We start from the raw sequence: 20000 nt of genomic DNA, 5'->3' as shown, positions 1-20000 counted from the left end.
TTTCTGTGATATTTGACATAGATTTCACCAGTTTTCCTCAACTCTGAAAAAGCTTACAGCACCTGGTATTCCTAAGCAGTCTCCCATCCCAGTACTAACCAGGCCCTACCCTTCTTAGCTTCCGAGATCAGACGAGATCGGGCGGTTTTAAGGTGGTATGGCTGTAAGCAAAGGTCACAAAGACAGCAATGCTTCTTATACGTCAGTTATTGAAACCACGCCAGATAGATAGAAAGATAGATAGATAGATAGATAGATAGATAGATAGATAGATAGATAGATAGATAGATAGATAGATAGATAGATAGATAGATAGATAGATAGATAGATAAATAAATTATTAGGTGAGTTGCAAAATATTTTCTGTGATATTTGACATAGATTTCACCAGTTTTCCTCAACTCTGAAAAAGCTTACAGCACCTGGTATTCCTAAGCAGTCTCCCATCCCAGTACTAACCAGGCCCTACCCTTCTTAGCTTCCGAGATCAGACGAGATCGGGCGGTTTTAAGGTGGTATGGCTGTAAGCAAAGGTCACGAAGACAGCAATGCTTCTTATACGTCAGTTATTGAAACCACGCCAGATAGATAGATAGATAGATAGATAGATAGATAGATAGATAGATAGATAGATAGATAGATAGATAGATAGATAGATAGATAGATAGATAGATAGATAGATAGATAGATAGATAGATAGATAAATTATTAGGTAAGTTGCAAAATATTTTCTGTGATATTTGACATAGATTTCACCAGTTTTCCTCAACTCTGAAAAAGCTTACAGCACCTGGTATTCCTAAGCAGTCTCCCATCCCAGTACTAACCAGGCCCTACCCTTCTTAGCTTCCGAGATCAGACGAGATCGGGCGGTTTTAAGGTGGTATGGCTGTAAGCAAAGGTCACGAAGACAGCAATGCTTCTTATACGTCAGTTATTGAAACCACGCCAGATAGATAGAAAGATAGATAGATAGATAGATAGATAGATAGATAGATAGATAGATAGATAGATAGATAGATAGATAGATAGATAGATAGATAGATAGATAGATAGATAAATTATTAGGTACGTTGCAAAATATTTTCTGTGATATTTGACATAGATTTCACCAGTTTTCCTCAACTCTGAAAAAGCTTACAGCACCTGGTATTCCTAAGCAGTCTCCCATCCCAGTACTAACCAGGCCCTACCCTTCTTAGCTTCCGAGATCAGACGAGATCGGGCGGTTTTAAGGTGGTATGGCTGTAAGCAAAGGTCACAAAGACAGCAATGCTTCTTATACGTCAGTTATTGAAACCACGCCAGATAGATAGAAAGATAGATAGATAGATAAATAGATAGATAGATAGATAGATAGATAGATAGATAGATAGATAGATAGATAGATAAATTATTAGGTAAGTTGCAAAATATTTTCTGTGATATTTGACATAGATTTCACCAGTTTTCCTCAACTCTGAAAAAGCTTACAGCACCTGGTATTCCTAAGCAGTCTCCCATCCCAGTACTAACCAGGCCCTACCCTTCTTAGCTTCCAAGATCAGACGAGATCGGGCGGTTTTAAGGTGGTATGGCTGTAAGCAAAGGTCACGAAGACAGCAATGCTTCTTATACGTCAGTTATTGAAACCACGCCAGATAGATAGATAGATAGATAGATAGATAGATAGATAGATAGATAGATAGATAGATAGATAGATAGATAGATAGATAGATAGATAGATAGATAGATAGATAGATAGATAGATAGATAGATAGATAGATAGATAGATAAATTATTAGGTGAGTTGCAAAATATTTTCTGTGATATTTGACATAGATTTCACCAGTTTTCCTCAACTCTGAAAAAGCTTACAGCACCTGGTATTCCTAAGCAGTCTCCCATCCCAGTACTAACCAGGCCCTAACCTTCTTAGCTTCCGAGATCAGACGAGATCGGGCGGTTTTAAGGTGGTATGGCTGTAAGCAAAGGTCACGAAGACAGCAATGCTTCTTATACGTCAGTTATTGAAACCACGCCAGATAGATAGAAAGATAGATAGATAGATAGATAGATAGATAGATAGATAGATAGATAGATAGATAGATAGATAGATAGATAGATAGATAGATAGATAGATAGATAGATAGATAAATTATTAGGTACGTTGCAAAATATTTTCTGTGATATTTGACATAGATTTCACCAGTTTTCCTCAACTCTGAAAAAGCTTACAGCACCTGGTATTCCTAAGCAGTCTCCCATCCCAGTACTAACCAGGCCCTACCCTTCTTAGCTTCCGAGATCAGACGAGATCGGGCGGTTTTAAGGTGGTATGGCTGTAAGCAAAGGGCACGAAGACAGCAATGCTTCTTATACGTCAGTTATTGAAACCACGCCAGATAGATAGAAAGATAGATAGATAGATAGATAGATAGATAGATAGATAGATAGATAGATAGATAGATAGATAGATAGATAGATAGATAGATAGATAGATAGATAGATAGATAGATAGATAGATAGATAGATAGATAGATAGATAGATAGATAGATAAATAAATAAATTATTAGGTGAGTTGCAAAATATTTTCTGTGATATTTGACATAGATTTCACCAGTTTTCCTCAACTCTGAAAAAGCCTACAGCACCTGGTATTCCTAAGCAGTCTCCCATCCCAGTACTAACCAGGCCCTACCCTTCTTAGCTTCCGAGATCAGACGAGATCGGGCGGTTTTAAGGTGGTATGGCTGTAAGCAAAGGTCACGAAGACAGCAATGCTTCTTATACGTCAGTTATTGAAACCACGCCAGATAGATAGAAAGATAGATAGATAGATAGATAGATAGATAGATAGATAGATAGATAGATAGATAGATAGATAGATAGATAGATAGATAGATAGATAGATAGATTATTAGGTAAGTTGCAAAATATTTTCTGTGATATTTGACATAGATTTCACCAGTTTTCCTCAACTCTGAAAAAGCTTACAGCACCTGGTATTCCTAAGCAGTCTCCCATCCCAGTACTAACCAGGCCCTACCCTTCTTAGCTTCCGAGATCAGACGAGATCGGGCGGTTTTAAGGTGGTATGGCTGTAAGCAAAGGTCACGAAGACAGCAATGCTTCTTATACGTCAGTTATTGAAACCACGCCAGATAGATAGAAAGATAGATAGATAGATAGATAGATAGATAGATAGATAGATAGATAGATAGATAGATAGATAGATAGATAGATAGATAGATAGATAGATAGATAAATTATTAGGTAAGTTGCAAAATATTTTCTGTGATATTTGACATAGATTTCACGAGTTTTCCTCAACTCTGAAAAAGCTTACAGCACCTGGTATTCCTAAGCAGTCTCCCATCCCAGTACTAACCAGGCCCTACCCTTCTTAGCTTCCGAGATCAGACGAGATCGGGCGGTTTTAAGGTGGTATGGCTGTAAGCAAAGGTCACGAAGACAGCAATGCTTCTTATACGTCAGTTATTGAAACCACGCCAGATAGATAGATAGATAGATAGATAGATAGATAGATAGATAGATAGATAGATAGATAGATAGATAGATAGATAGATAGATAGATAGATAGATAGATAAATTATTAGGTACGTTGCAAAATATTTTCTGTGATATTTGACATAGATTTCACCAGTTTTCCTCAACTCTGAAAAAGCTTACAGCACCTGGTATTCCTAAGCAGTCTCCCATCCCAGTACTAACCAGGCCCTACCCTTCTTAGCTTCCGAGATCAGACGAGATCGGGCGGTTTTAAGGTGGTATGGCTGTAAGCAAAGGTCACGAAGACAGCAATGCTTCTTATACGTCAGTTATTGAAACCACGCCAGATAGATAGAAAGATAGATAGATAGATAGATAGATAGATAGATAGATAGATAGATAGATAGATAGATAGATAGATAGATAGATAGATAGATAGATAGATAGATAAATTATTAGGTACGTTGCAAAATATTTTCTGTGATATTTGACATAGATTTCACCAGTTTTCCTTTTACTCTGAAAAAGCTTACAGCACCTGGTATTCCTAAGCAGTCTCCCATCCCAGTACTAACCAGGCCCTACCCTTCTTAGCTTCCGAGATCAGACGAGATCGGGCGGTTTTAAGGTGGTATGGCTGTAAGCAAAGGTCACGAAGACGGCAATGCTTCTTATACGTCAGTTATTGAAACCACGCCAGATAGATAGATAGATAGATACATAGAGAGAGAGAGAGAGAGAGAGAGAGAGAGAGAGAGAGAGAGAGATAGATAGATAGATAGATAGATAGATAGATAGATAGATAGATAGATAGATAGATAGATAAATTATTAGGTGAGTTGCAAAATATTTTCTGTGATATTTGACATAGATTTCACCAGTTTTCCTCAACTCTGAAAAAGCTTACAGCACCTGGTATTCCTAAGCAGTCTCCCATCCCAGTACTAACCAGGCCCTACCCTCCTTAGCTTCCGAGATCAGACGAGATCGGGCGGTTTTAAGGTGGTATGGCTGTAGGCAAAGGTCACGAAGACAGCAATGCTTCTTATACGTCAGTTATTGAAACCACGCCAGATAGATAGATAGATAGATAGATAGATAGATAGATAGATAGATAGATAGATAGATAGATAGATAAATTATTAGGTACGTTGCAAAATATTTTCTGTGATATTTGACATAGATTTCACCAGTTTTCCTCAACTCTGAAAAAGCTTACAGCACCTGGTATTCCTAAGCAGTCTCCCATCCCAGTACTAACCAGGCCCTACCCTTCTTAGCTTCCGAGATCAGACGAGATCGGGCGGTTTTAAGGTGGTATGGCTGTAAGCAAAGGTCACGAAGACAGCAATGCTTCTTATACGTCAGTTATTGAAACCACGCCAGATAGATAGATAGATAGATAGATAGATAGATAGATAGATAGATAGATAGATAGATAGATAGATAGATAGATAGATAGATAGATATATAGATAAATTATTAGGTACGTTGCAAAATATTTTCTGTGATATTTGACATAGATTTCACCAGTTTTCCTCAACTCTGAAAAAGCTTACAGCACCTGGTATTTCTAAGCAGTCTCCCATCCCAGTACTAACCAGGCCCTACCCTTCTTAGCTTCCGAGATCAGACGAGATCGGGCGGTTTTAAGGTGGTATGGCTGTAAGCAAAGGTCACGAAGACAGCAATGCTTCTTATACGTCAGTTATTGAAACCACGCCAGATAGATAGATAGATAGATAGATAGATAGATAGATAGATAGATAGATAGATAGATAGATAGATAGATAGATAGATAGATAGATAGATAGATAGATAGATAGATAGATAGATAGATAAATTATTAGGTGAGTTGCAAAATATTTTCTGTGATATTTGACATAGATTTCACCAGTTTTCCTCAACTCTGAAAAAGCTTACAGCACCTGGTATTCCTAAGCAGTCTCCCATCCCAGTACTAACCAGGCCCTACCCTTCTTAGCTTCCGAGATCAGACGAGATCGGGCGGTTTTAAGGTGGTATGGCTGTAAGCAAAGGTCATGAAGACAGCAATGCTTCTTATACGTCAGTTATTGAAACCACGCCACATAGATAGATAGATAGATAGATAGATAGATAGATAGATAGATAGATAGATAGATAGATAGATAGATAGATAGATAGATAGATAGATAGATAGATAGATAGATAGATAGATAGATAGATAAATTATTAGGTAAGTTGCAAAATATTTTCTGTGATATTTGACATAGATTTCACCAGTTTTCCTCAACTCTGAAAAAGCTTACAGCACCTGGTATTCCTAAGCAGTCTCCCATCCCAGTACTAACCAGGCCCTACCCTTCTTAGCTTCCGAGATCAGACGAGATCGGGCGGTTTTAAGGTGGTATGGCTGTAAGCAAAGGTCACGAAGACAGCAATGCTTCTTATACGTCAGTTATTGAAACCACGCCAGATAGATAGATAGATAGATAGATAGATAGATAGATAGATAGATAGATAGATAGATAGATAGATAGATAGATAGATAGATAGATAGATAGATAGATAGATAGATAAATTATTAGGTGAGTTGCAAAATATTTTCTGTGATATTTGACATAGATTTCACCAGTTTTCCTCAACTCTGAAAAAGCTTACAGCACCTGGTATTCCTAAGCAGTCTCCCATCCCAGTACTAACCAGGCCCTAACCTTCTTAGCTTCCGAGATCAGACGAGATCGGGCGGTTTTAAGGTGGTATGGCTGTAAGCAAAGGTCACGAAGACAGCAATGCTTCTTATACGTCAGTTATTGAAACCACGCCAGATAGATAGAAAGATAGATAGATAGATAGATAGATAGATAGATAGATAGATAGATAGATAGATAGATAGATAGATAGATAAATTATTAGGTACGTTGCAAAATATTTTCTGTGATATTTGACATAGATTTCACCAGTTTTCCTCAACTCTGAAAAAGCTTACAGCACCTGGTATTCCTAAGCAGTCTCCCATCCCAGTACTAACCAGGCCCTACCCTTCTTAGCTTCCGAGATCAGACGAGATCGGGCGGTTTTAAGGTGGTATGGCTGTAAGCAAAGGTCACGAAGACAGCAATGCTTCTTATACGTCAGTTATTGAAACCACGCCAGATAGATAGAAAGATAGATAGATAGATAGATAGATAGATAGATAGATAAATTATTAGGTACGTTGCAAAATATTTTCTGTGATATTTGACATAGATTTCACCAGTTTTCCTCAACTCTGAAAAAGCTTACAGCACCTGGTATTCCTAAGCAGTCTCCCATCCCAGTACTAACCAGGCCCTACCCTTCTTAGCTTCCGAGATCAGACGAGATCGGGCGGTTTTAAGGTGGTATGGCTGTAAGCAAAGGTCACAAAGACAGCAATGCTTCTTATACGTCAGTTATTGAAACCACGCCAGATAGATAGAAAGATAGATAGATAGATAGATAGATAGATAGATAGATAGATAGATAGATAGATAGATAGATAGATAGATAGATAGATAGATAGATAGATAGATAGATAGATAGATAAATTATTAGGTAAGTTGCAAAATATTTTCTGTGATATTTGACATAGATTTCACCAGTTTTCCTCAACTCTGAAAAAGCTTACAGCACCTGGTATTCCTAAGCAGTCTCCCATCCCAGTACTAACCAGGCCCTACCCTTCTTAGCTTCCGAGATCAGACGAGATCGGGCGGTTTTAAGGTGGTATGGCTGTAAGCAAAGGTCACGAAGACAGCAATGCTTCTTATACGTCAGTTATTGAAACCACGCCAGATAGATAGATAGATAGATAGATAGATAGATAGATAGATAGATAGATAGATAGATAGATAGATAGATAGATAGATAGATAGATAGATAGATAGATAGATAGATAGATAGATAGAAAGATTGATAGATTATTAGGTAAGTTGCAAAATATTTTCTGTGATATTTGACATAGATTTCACCAGTTTTCCTCAACTCTGAAAAAGCTTACAGCACCTGGTATTCCTAAGAGGTCTCCCATCCCAGTACTAACCAGGCCCTACCCTTCTTAGCTTCCGAGATCAGACGAGATCGGGCGGTTTTAAGGTGGTATGGCTGTAAGCAAAGGTCACGAAGACAGCAATGCTTCTTATACGTCAGTTATTGAAACCACGCCAGATAGATAGATAGATAGATAGATAGATAGATAGATAGATAGATAGATAGATAGATAGATAGATAGATAGATAGATAGATAGATAGAAAGATTGATAGATTATTAGGTAAGTTGCAAAATATTTTCTGTGATATTTGACATAGATTTCACCAGTTTTCCTCAACTCTGAAAAAGCTTACAGCACCTGGTATTCCTAAGAGGTCTCCCATCCCAGTACTAACCAGGCCCTACCCTTCTTAGCTTCCGAGATCAGACGAGATCGGGCGGTTTTAAGGTGGTATGGCTGTAAGCAAAGGTCACGAAGACAGCAATGCTTCTTATACGTCAGTTATTGAAACCACGCCAGATAGATAGATAGATAGATAGATAGATAGATAGATAGATAGATAGATAGATAGATAGATAGATAGATAGATAGATAGATAGATAGATAGATAGATAGATAGATAGATAAATAAATTATTAGGTGAGTTGCAAAATATTTTCTGTGATATTTGACATAGATTTCACCAGTTTTCCTCAACTCTGAAAAAGCCTACAGCACCTGGTATTCCTAAGCAGTCTCCCATCCCAGTACTAACCAGGCCCTACCCTTCTTAGCTTCCGAGATCAGACGAGATCGGGCGGTTTTAAGGTGGTATGGCTGTAAGCAAAGGTCACGAAGACAGCAATGCTTCTTATACGTCAGTTATTGAAACCACGCCAGATAGATAGAAAGATAGATAGATAGATAGATAGATAGATAGATAGATAGATAGATAGATAGATAGATAGATAGATAGATAGATAGATAGATAGATAGATAGATAGATAAATTATTAGGTAAGTTGCAAAATATTTTCTGTGATATTTGACATAGATTTCACCAGTTTTCCTCAACTCTGAAAAAGCTTACAGCACCTGGTATTCCTAAGCAGTGTCCCATCCCAGTACTAACCAGGCCCTACCCTTCTTAGCTTCCGAGATCAGACGAGATCGGGCGGTTTTAAGGTGGTATGGCTGTAAGCAAAGGTCACGAAGACAGCAATGCTTCTTATACGTCAGTTATTGAAACCACGCCAGATAGATAGATAGATAGATAGATAGATAGATAGATAGATAGATAGATAGATAGATAGATAGATAGATAGATAGATAGATAGATAGATAGATAGATAGATTATTAGGTAAGCTGCAAAATATTTTCTGTGATATTTGACATAGATTTCACCAGTTTTCCTCAACTCTGAAAAAGCTTACAGCACCTGGTATTCCTAAGCAGTCTCCCATCCCAGTACTAACCAGGCCCTACCCTTCTTAGCTTCCGAGATCAGACGAGATCGGGCGGTTTTAAGGTGGTATGGCTGTAAGCAAAGGTCACGAAGACAGCAATGCTTCTTATACGTCAGTTATTGAAACCACGCCAGATAGATAGATAGATAGATAGATAGATAGATAGATAGATAGATAGATAGATAGATAGATAGATAGATAGATAAATAAATTATTAGGTGAGTTGCAAAATATTTTCTGTGATATTTGACATAGATTTCACCAGTTTTCCTCAACTCTGAAAAAGCCTACAGCACCTGGTATTCCTAAGCAGTCTCCCATCCCAGTACTAACCAGGCCCTACCCTTCTTAGCTTCCGAGATCAGACGAGATCGGGCGGTTTTAAGGTGGTATGGCTGTAAGCAAAGGTCACGAAGACAGCAATGCTTCTTATACGTCAGTTATTGAAACCACGCCAGATAGATAGAAAGATAGATAGATAGATAGATAGATAGATAGATAGATAGATAGATAGATAGATAGATAGATAGATAGATAGATAGATAGATAGATTATTAGGTAAGTTGCAAAATATTTTCTGTGATATTTGACATAGATTTCACCAGTTTTCCTCAACTCTGAAAAAGCTTACAGCACCTGGTATTCCTAAGCAGTCTCCCATCCCAGTACTAACCAGGCCCTACCCTTCTTAGCTTCCGAGATCAGACGAGATCGGGCGGTTTTAAGGTGGTATGGCTGTAAGCAAAGGTCACGAAGACAGCAATGCTTCTTATACGTCAGTTATTGAAACCACGCCAGATAGATAGATAGATAGATAGATAGATAGATAGATAGATAGATAGATAGATAGATAGATAGATAGATAGATAGATAGATAGATAGATAGATAGATAGATAGATAGATAGATAAATAAATTATTAGGTGAGTTGCAAAATATTTTCTGTGATATTTGACATAGATTTCACCAGTTTTCCTCAACTCTGAAAAAGCTTACAGCACCTGGTATTCCTAAGCAGTCTCCCATCCCAGTACTAACCAGGCCCTACCCTTCTTAGCTTCCGAGATCAGACGAGATCGGGCGGTTTTAAGGTGGTATGGCTGTAAGCAAAGGTCACGAAGACAGCAATGCTTCTTATACGTCAGTTATTGAAACCACGCCAGATAGATAGATAGATAGATAGATAGATAGATAGATAGATAGATAGATAGATAGATAGATAGATAGATAGATAGATAGATAGATAGATAGATAGATAGATAGATAGATAGATAAATAAATTATTAGGTGAGTTGCAAAATATTTTCTGTGATATTTGACATAGATTTCACCAGTTTTCCTCAACTCTGAAAATGCCTACAGCACCTGGTATTCCTAAGCAGTCTCCCATCCCAGTACTAACCAGGCCCTACCCTTCTTAGCTTCCGAGATCAGACGAGATCGGGCGGTTTTAAGGTGGTATGGCTGTAAGCAAAGGTCACGAAGACAGCAATGCTTCTTATACGTCAGTTATTGAAACCACGCCAGATAGATAGAAAGATAGATAGATAGATAGATAGATAGATAGATAGATAGATAGATAGATAGATAGATAGATAGATAGATAGATAGATAGATAGATAGATAGATAGATAGATAGATTATTAGGTAAGTTGCAAAATATTTTCTGTGATATTTGACATAGATTTCACCAGTTTTCCTCAACTCTGAAAAAGCTTACAGCACCTGGTATTCCTAAGCAGTCTCCCATCCCAGTACTAACCAGGCCCTACCCTTCTTAGCTTCCGAGATCAGACGAGATCGGGCGGTTTTAAGGTGGTATGGCTGTAAGCAAAGGTCACGAAGACAGCAATGCTTCTTATACGTCAGTTATTGAAACCACGCCAGATAGATAGATAGATAGATAGATAGATAGATAGATAGATAGATAGATAGATAGATAGATAGATAGATAGATAGATAGATAGATAGATAGATAGATAGATAGATAGATAGATAGATAGATAGATAGATAAATAAATTATTAGGTGAGTTGCAAAATATTTTCTGTGATATTTGACATAGATTTCACCAGTTTTCCTCAACTCTGAAAAAGCTTACAGCACCTGGTATTCCTAAGCAGTCTCCCATCCCAGTACTAACCAGGCCCTACCCTTCTTAGCTTCCGAGATCAGACGAGATCGGGCGGTTTTAAGGTGGTATGGCTGTAAGCAAAGGTCACGAAGACAGCAATGCTTCTTATACGTCAGTTATTGAAACCACGCCAGATAGATAGATAGATAGATAGATAGATAGATAGATAGATAGATAGATAGATAGATAGATAGATAGATAGATAGATAGATAGATAGATAGATAGATAGATAAATTATTAGGTGAGTTGCAAAATATTTTCTGTGATATTTGACATAGATTTCACCAGTTTTCCTCAACTCTGAAAAAGCTTACAGCACCTGGTATTCCTAAGCAGTCTCCCATCCCAGTACTAACCAGGCCCTACCCTTCTTAGCTTCCGAGATCAGACGAGATCGGGCGGTTTTAAGGTGGTATGGCTGTAAGCAAAGGTCACGAAGACAGCAATGCTTCTTATACGTCAGTTATTGAAATCACGCCAGATAGATAGATAGATAGATAGATAGATAGATAGATAGATAGATAGATAGATAGATAGATAGATAGATAGATAGATAGATAGATAGATAGATAGATAGATAGATAGATAGATAGATAGATAGATAGATAAATAAATTATTAGGTGAGTTGCAAAATATTTTCTGTGATATTTGACATAGATTTCACCAGTTTTCCTCAACTCTGAAAAAGCCTACAGCACCTGGTATTCCTAAGCAGTCTCCCATCCCAGTACTAACCAGGCCCTACCCTTCTTAGCTTCCGAGATCAGACGAGATCGGGCGGTTTTAAGGTGGTATGGCTGTAAGCAAAGGTCACGAAGACAGCAATGCTTCTTATACGTCAGTTATTGAAACCACGCCAGATAGATAGAAAGATAGATAGATAGATAGATAGATAGATAGATAGATAGATAGATAGATAGATAGATAGATAGATAGATAGATAGATAGATAAATTATTAGGTAAGTTGCAAAATATTTTCTGTGATATTTGACATAGATTTCACCAGTTTTCCTCAACTCTGAAAAAGCTTACAGCACCTGGTATTCCTAAGCAGTCTCCCATCCCAGTACTAACCAGGCCCTACCCTTCTTAGCTTCCGAGATCAGACGAGATCGGGCGGTTTTAAGGTGGTATGGCTGTAAGCAAAGGTCACGAAGACAGCAATGCTTCTTATACGTCAGTTATTGAAACCACGCCAGATAGATAGATAGATAGATAGATAGATAGATAGATAGATAGATAGATAGATAGATAGATAGATAGATAGATAGATAGATAGATAGATAGATAGATAGATAGATAGATAGATAGATTATTAGGTAAGCTGCAAAATATTTTCTGTGATATTTGACATAGATTTCACCAGTTTTCCTCAACTCTGAAAAAGCTTACAGCACCTGGTATTCCTAAGCAGTCTCCCATCCCAGTACTAACCAGGCCCTACCCTTCTTAGCTTCCGAGATCAGACGAGATCGGGCGGTTTTAAGGTGGTATGGCTGTAAGCAAAGGTCACGAAGACAGCAATGCTTCTTATACGTCAGTTATTGAAACCACGCCAGATAGATAGATAGATAGATAGATAGATAGATAGATAGATAGATAGATAGATAGATAGATAGATAGATAGATAGATAGATAAATAAATTATTAGGTGAGTTGCAAAATATTTTCTGTGATATTTGACATAGATTTCACCAGTTTTCCTCAACTCTGAAAATGCCTACAGCACCTGGTATTCCTAAGCAGTCTCCCATCCCAGTACTAACCAGGCCCTACCCTTCTTAGCTTCCGAGATCAGACGAGATCGGGCGGTTTTAAGGTGGTATGGCTGTAAGCAAAGGTCACGAAGACAGCAATGCTTCTTATACGTCAGTTATTGAAACCACGCCAGATAGATAGAAAGATAGATAGATAGATAGATAGATAGATAGATAGATAGATAGATAGATAGATAGATAGATAGATAGATAGATAGATAGATAGATAGATAGATAGATAGATAGATAGATAGATAGATAGATAGATAGATAGATTATTAGGTAAGTTGCAAAATATTTTCTGTGATATTTGACATAGATTTCACCAGTTTTCCTCAACTCTGAAAAAGCTTACAGCACCTGGTATTCCTAAGCAGTCTCCCATCCCAGTACTAACCAGGCCCTACCCTTCTTAGCTTCCGAGATCAGACGAGATCGGGCGGTTTTAAGGTGGTATGGCTGTAAGCAAAGGTCACGAAGACAGCAATGCTTCTTATACGTCAGTTATTGAAACCACGCCAGATAGATAGATAGATAGATAGATAGATAGATAGATAGATAGATAGATAGATAGATAGATAGATAGATAGATAGATAGATAGATAGATAGATAGATAAATTATTAGGTGAGTTGCAAAATATTTTCTGTGATATTTGACATAGATTTCACCAGTTTTCCTCAACTCTGAAAAAGCTTACAGCACCTGGTATTCCTAAGCAGTCTCCCATCCCAGTACTAACCAGGCCCTACCCTTCTTAGCTTCCGAGATCAGACGAGATCGGGCGGTTTTAAGGTGGTATGGCTGTAAGCAAAGGTCACGAAGACAGCAATGCTTCTTATACGTCAGTTATTGAAACCACGCCAGATAGATAGAAAGATAGATAGATAGATAGATAGATAGATAGATAGATAGATAGATAGATAGATAGATAGATAGATAGATAGATAGATAGATAGATAAATTATTAGGTAAGTTGCAAAATATTTTCTGTGATATTTGACATAGATTTCACCAGTTTTCCTCAACTCTGAAAAAGCTTACAGCACCTGGTATTCCTAAGCAGTCTCCCATCCCAGTACTAACCAGGCCCTACCCTTCTTAGCTTCCGAGATCAGACGAGATCGGGTGGTTTTAAGGTGGTATGGCTGTAAGCAAAGGTCACGAAGACAGCAATGCTTCTTATACGTCAGTTATTGAAACCACGCCAGATAGATAGATAGATAGATAGATAGATAGATAGATAGATAGATAGATAGATAGATAGATAAATTATTAGGTAAGTTGCAAAATATTTTCTGTGATATTTGACATAGATTTCACCAGTTTTCCTCAACTCTGAAAAAGCTTACAGCACCTGGTATTCCTAAGCAGTCTCCCATCCCAGTACTAACCAGGCCCTACCCTTCTTAGCTTCCGAGATCAGACGAGATCGGGCGGTTTTAAGGTGGTATGGCTGTAAGCAAAGGTCACGAAGACAGCAATGCTTCTTATACGTCAGTTATTGAAACCACGCCAGATAGATAGATAGATAGATAGATAGATAGATAGATAGATAGATAGATAGATAGATAGATAGATAGATAGATAGATAGATAGATAGATAGATAGATAGATAGATAGATAGATAGATAGATAGATTATTAGGTAAGTTGCAAAATATTTTCTGTGATATTTGACATAGATTTCACCAGTTTTCCTCAACTCTGAAAAAGCTTACAGCACCTGGTATTCCTAAGAGGTCTCCCATCCCAGTACTAACCAGGCCCTACCCTTCTTAGCTTCCGAGATCAGACGAGATCGGGCGGTTTTAAGGTGGTATGGCTGTAAGCAAAGGTCACGAAGACAGCAATGCTTCTTATACGTCAGTTATTGAAACCACGCCAGATAGATAGATAGATAGATAGATAGATAGATAGATAGATAGATAGATAGATAGATAGATAGATAGATAGATAGATAGATAGATAGATAGATAGATAGATAGATAGATAGATAGATAGATAAATAAATTATTAGGTGAGTTGCAAAATATTTTCTGTGATATTTGACATAGATTTCACCAGTTTTCCTCAACTCTGAAAAAGCCTACAGCACCTGGTATTCCTAAGCAGTCTCCCATCCCAGTACTAACCAGGCCCTACCCTTCTTAGCTTCCGAGATCAGACGAGATCGGGCGGTTTTAAGGTGGTATGGCTGTAAGCAAAGGTCACGAAGACAGCAATGCTTCTTATACGTCAGTTATTGAAACCACGCCAGATAGATAGAAAGATAGATAGATAGATAGATAGATAGATAGATAGATAGATAGATAGATAGATAGATAGATAGATAGATAGATAGATAGATAGATAGATAGATAGATAGATAGATAGATAGATAGATAGATAGATAGATAGATAGATAGATAAATTATTAGGTAAGTTGCAAAATATTTTCTGTGATATTTGACATAGATTTCACCAGTTTTCCTCAACTCTGAAAAAGCTTACAGCACCTGGTATTCCTAAGCAGTCTCCCATCCCAGTACTAACCAGGCCCTACCCTTCTTAGCTTCCGAGATCAGACGAGATCGGGCGGTTTTAAGGTGGTATGGCTGTAAGCAAAGGTCACGAAGACAGCAATGCTTCTTATACGTCAGTTATTGAAACCACGCCAGATAGATAGAAAGATAGATAGATAGATAGATAGATAGATAGATAGATAGATAGATAGATAGATAGATAGATAGATAGATAGATAGATAGATAGATAGATAGATAGATAGATAGATAGATAGATAGATAGATAGATAGATAGATAGATTATTAGGTAAGTTGCAAAATATTTTCTGTGATATTTGACATAGATTTCACCAGTTTTCCTCAACTCTGAAAAAGCTTACAGCACCTGGTATTCCTAAGCAGTCTCCCATCCCAGTACTAACCAGGCCCTACCCTTCTTAGCTTCCGAGATCAGACGAGATCGGGCGGTTTTAAGGTGGTATGGCTGTAAGCAAAGGTCACGAAGACAGCAATGCTTCTTATACGTCAGTTATTGAAACCACGCCAGATAGATAGATAGATAGATAGATAGATAGATAGATAGATAGATAGATAGATAGATAGATAGATAGATAGATAGATAGATAGATAGATAGATAGATAGATAGATAGATAGATAGATAGATTATTAGGTAAGTTGCAAAATATTTTCTGTGATATTTGACATAGATTTCACCAGTTTTCCTCAACTCTGAAAAAGCTTACAGCACCTGGTATTCCTAAGCAGTCTCCCATCCCAGTACTAACCAGGCCCTACCCTTCTTAGCTTCCGAGATCAGACGAGATCGGGCGGTTTTAAGGTGGTATGGCTGTAAGCAAAGGTCACGAAGACAGCAATGCTTCTTATACGTCAGTTATTGAAACCACGCCAGATAGATAGATAGATAGATAGATAGATAGATAGATAGATAGATAGATAGATAGATAGATAGATAGATAGATAGATAGATAGATAGATAGATAGATAGATAGATAGATAGATAAATTATTAGGTGAGTTGCAAAATATTTTCTGTGATATTTGACATAGATTTCACCAGTTTTCCTCAACTCTGAAAAAGCTTACAGCACCTGGTATTCCTAAGCAGTCTCCCATCCCAGTACTAACCAGGCCCTACCCTTCTTAGCTTCCGAGATCAGACGAGATCGGGCGGTTTTAAGGTGGTATGGCTGTAAGCAAAGGTCACGAAGACAGCAATGCTTCTTATACGTCAGTTATTGAAACCACGCCAGATAGATAGAAAGATAGATAGATAGATAGATAGATAGATAGATAGATAGATAGATAGATAGATAAATTATTAGGTAAGTTGCAAAATATTTTCTGTGATATTTGACATAGATTTCACCAGTTTTCCTCAACTCTGAAAAAGCTTACAGCACCTGGTATTCCTAAGCAGTCTCCCATCCCAGTACTAACCAGGCCCTACCCTTCTTAGCTTCCGAGATCAGACGAGATCGGGTGGTTTTAAGGTGGTATGGCTGTAAGCAAAGGTCACGAAGACAGCAATGCTTCTTATACGTCAGTTATTGAAACCACGCCAGATAGATAGATAGATAGATAGATAGATAGATAGATAGATAGATAGATAGATAGATAGATAAATTATTAGGTAAGTTGCAAAATATTTTCTGTGATATTTGACATAGATTTCACCAGTTTTCCTCAACTCTGAAAAAGCTTACAGCACCTGGTATTCCTAAGCAGTCTCCCATCCCAGTACTAACCAGGCCCTACCCTTCTTAGCTTCCGAGATCAGACGAGATCGGGCGGTTTTAAGGTGGTATGGCTGTAAGCAAAGGTCACGAAGACAGCAATGCTTCTTATACGTCAGTTATTGAAACCACGCCAGATAGATAGATAGATAGATAGATAGATAGATAGATAGATAGATAGATAGATAGATAGATAGATAGATAGATAGATAGATAGATAGATAGATAGATAGATAGATAAATTATTAGGTAAGTTGCAAAATATTTTCTGTGATATTTGACATAGATTTCACCAGTTTTCCTCAACTCTGAAAAAGCTTACAGCACCTGGTATTCCTAAGCAGTCTCCCATCCCAGTACTAACCAGGCCCTACCCTTCTTAGCTTCCGAGATCAGACGAGATCGGGCGGTTTTAAGGTGGTATGGCTGTAAGCAAAGGTGACGAAGACAGCAATGCTTCTTATACGTCAGTTATTGAAACCACGCCAGATAGATAGATAGATAGATAGATAGATAGATAGATAGATAGATAGATAGATAGATAGATAGATAGATAGATAGATAGATAGATAGATAGATAGATAGATAAATTATTAGGTAAGTTGCAAAATATTTTCTGTGATATTTGACATAGATTTCACCAGTTTTCCTCAACTCTGAAAAAGCTTACAGCACCTGGTATTCCTAAGCAGTCTCCCATCCCAGTACTAACCAGGCCCTACCCTTCTTAGCTTCCGAGATCAGACGAGATCGGGCGGTTTTAAGGTGGTATGGCTGTAAGCAAAGGTCACGAAGACAGCAATGCTTCTTATACGTCAGTTATTGAAACCACGCCAGATAGATAGATAGATAGATAGATAGATAGATAGATAGATAGATAGATAGATAGATAGATAGATAAATTATTAGGTGAGTCGCAAAATATTTTCTGTGATATTTGACATAGATTTCACCAGTTTTCCTCAACTCTGAAAAAGCTTACAGCACCTGGTATTCCTAAGCAGTCTCCCACCCCAGTACTAACCAGGCCCTACCCTTCTTAGCTTCCGAGATCAGACGAGATTGGGCGGTTTTAAGGTGGTATGGCTGTAAGCAAAGGTCACGAAGACAGCAATGCTTCTTATACGTCAGTTATTGAAACCACGCCAGATAGATAGAAAGATAGATAGATAGATAGATAGATAGATAGATAGATAGATAGATAGATAGATAGATAGATAGATAGATAGATAAATTATTAGGTAAGTTGCAAAATATTTTCTGTGATATTTGACATAGATTTCACCAGTTTTCCTCAACTCTGAAAAAGCTTACAGCACCTGGTATTCCTAAGCAGTCTCCCATCCCAGTACTAACCAGGCCCTACCCTTCTTAGCTTCCGAGATCAGACGAGATCGGGTGGTTTTAAGGTGGTATGGCTGTAAGCAAAGGTCACGAAGACAGCAATGCTTCTTATACGTCAGTTATTGAAACCACGCCAGATAGATAGATAGATAGATAGATAGATAGATAGATAGATAGATAGATAGATAGATAGATAGATAGATAAATTATTAGGTAAGTTGCAAAATATTTTCTGTGATATTTGACATAGATTTCACCAGTTTTCCTCAACTCTGAAAAAGCTTACAGCACCTGGTATTCCTAAGCAGTCTCCCATCCCAGTACTAACCAGGCCCTACCCTTCTTAGCTTCCGAGATCAGACGAGATCGGGCGGTTTTAAGGTGGTATGGCTGTAAGCAAAGGTCACGAAGACAGCAATGCTTCTTATACGTCAGTTATTGAAACCACGCCAGATAGATAGATAGATAGATAGATAGATAGATAGATAGATAGATAGATAGATAGATAGATAGATAGATAGATAGATAGATAGATAGATAGATAGATAGATAGATAAATTATTAGGTAAGTTGCAAAATATTTTCTGTGATATTTGACATAGATTTCACCAGTTTTCCTCAACTCTGAAAAAGCTTACAGCACCTGGTATTCCTAAGCAGTCTCCCATCCCAGTACTAACCAGGCCCTACCCTTCTTAGCTTCCGAGATCAGACGAGATCGGGCGGTTTTAAGGTGGTATGGCTGTAAGCAAAGGTCACGAAGACAGCAATGCTTCTTATACGTCAGTTATTGAAACCACGCCAGATAGATAGATAGATAGATAGATAGATAGATAGATAGATAGATAGATAGATAGATAGATAGATAGATAGATAGATAGATAGATAGATAGATAGATAGATAGATAGATAGATAGATAAATTATTAGGTAAGTTGCAAAATATTTTCTGTGATATTTGACATAGATTTCTCCAGTTTTCCTCAACTCTGAAAAAGCTTACAGCACCTGGTATTCCTAAGCAGTCTCCCATCCCAGTACTAACCAGGCCCTACCCTTCTTAGCTTCCGAGATCAGACGAGATCGGGCGGTTTTAAGGTGGTATGGCTGTAAGCAAAGGTCACGAAGACAGCAATGCTTCTTATACGTCAGTTATTGAAACCACGCCAGATAGATAGATAGATAGATAGATAGATAGATAGATAGATAGATAGATAGATAGATAGATAGATAGATAGATAGATAGATAGATAGATAGATAGATAGATAGATAGATAGATAGATAGATAGATAAATTATTAGGTGAGTTGCAAAATATTTTCTGTGATATTTGACATAGATTTCACCAGTTTTCCTCAACTCTGAAAAAGCTTACAGCACCTGGTATTCCTAAGCAGTCTCCCATCCCAGTACTAACCAGGCCCTACCCTTCTTAGCTTCCGAGATCAGACGAGATCGGGCGGTTTTAAGGTGGTATGGCTGTAAGCAAAGGTCACGAAGACAGCAATGCTTCTTATACGTCAGTTATTGAAACCACGCCAGATAGATAGAAAGATAGATAGATAGATAGATAGA

This window comes from Lipophrys pholis (genome assembly GCF_963383615.2).
Source record: "Lipophrys pholis genome assembly, chromosome: 1".
NCBI lineage: Eukaryota > Metazoa > Chordata > Actinopteri > Blenniiformes > Blenniidae > Lipophrys > Lipophrys pholis.
The sequence above is the reverse complement of the archived record's forward strand: the minus strand, read 5'-3'. Positions refer to the sequence as shown.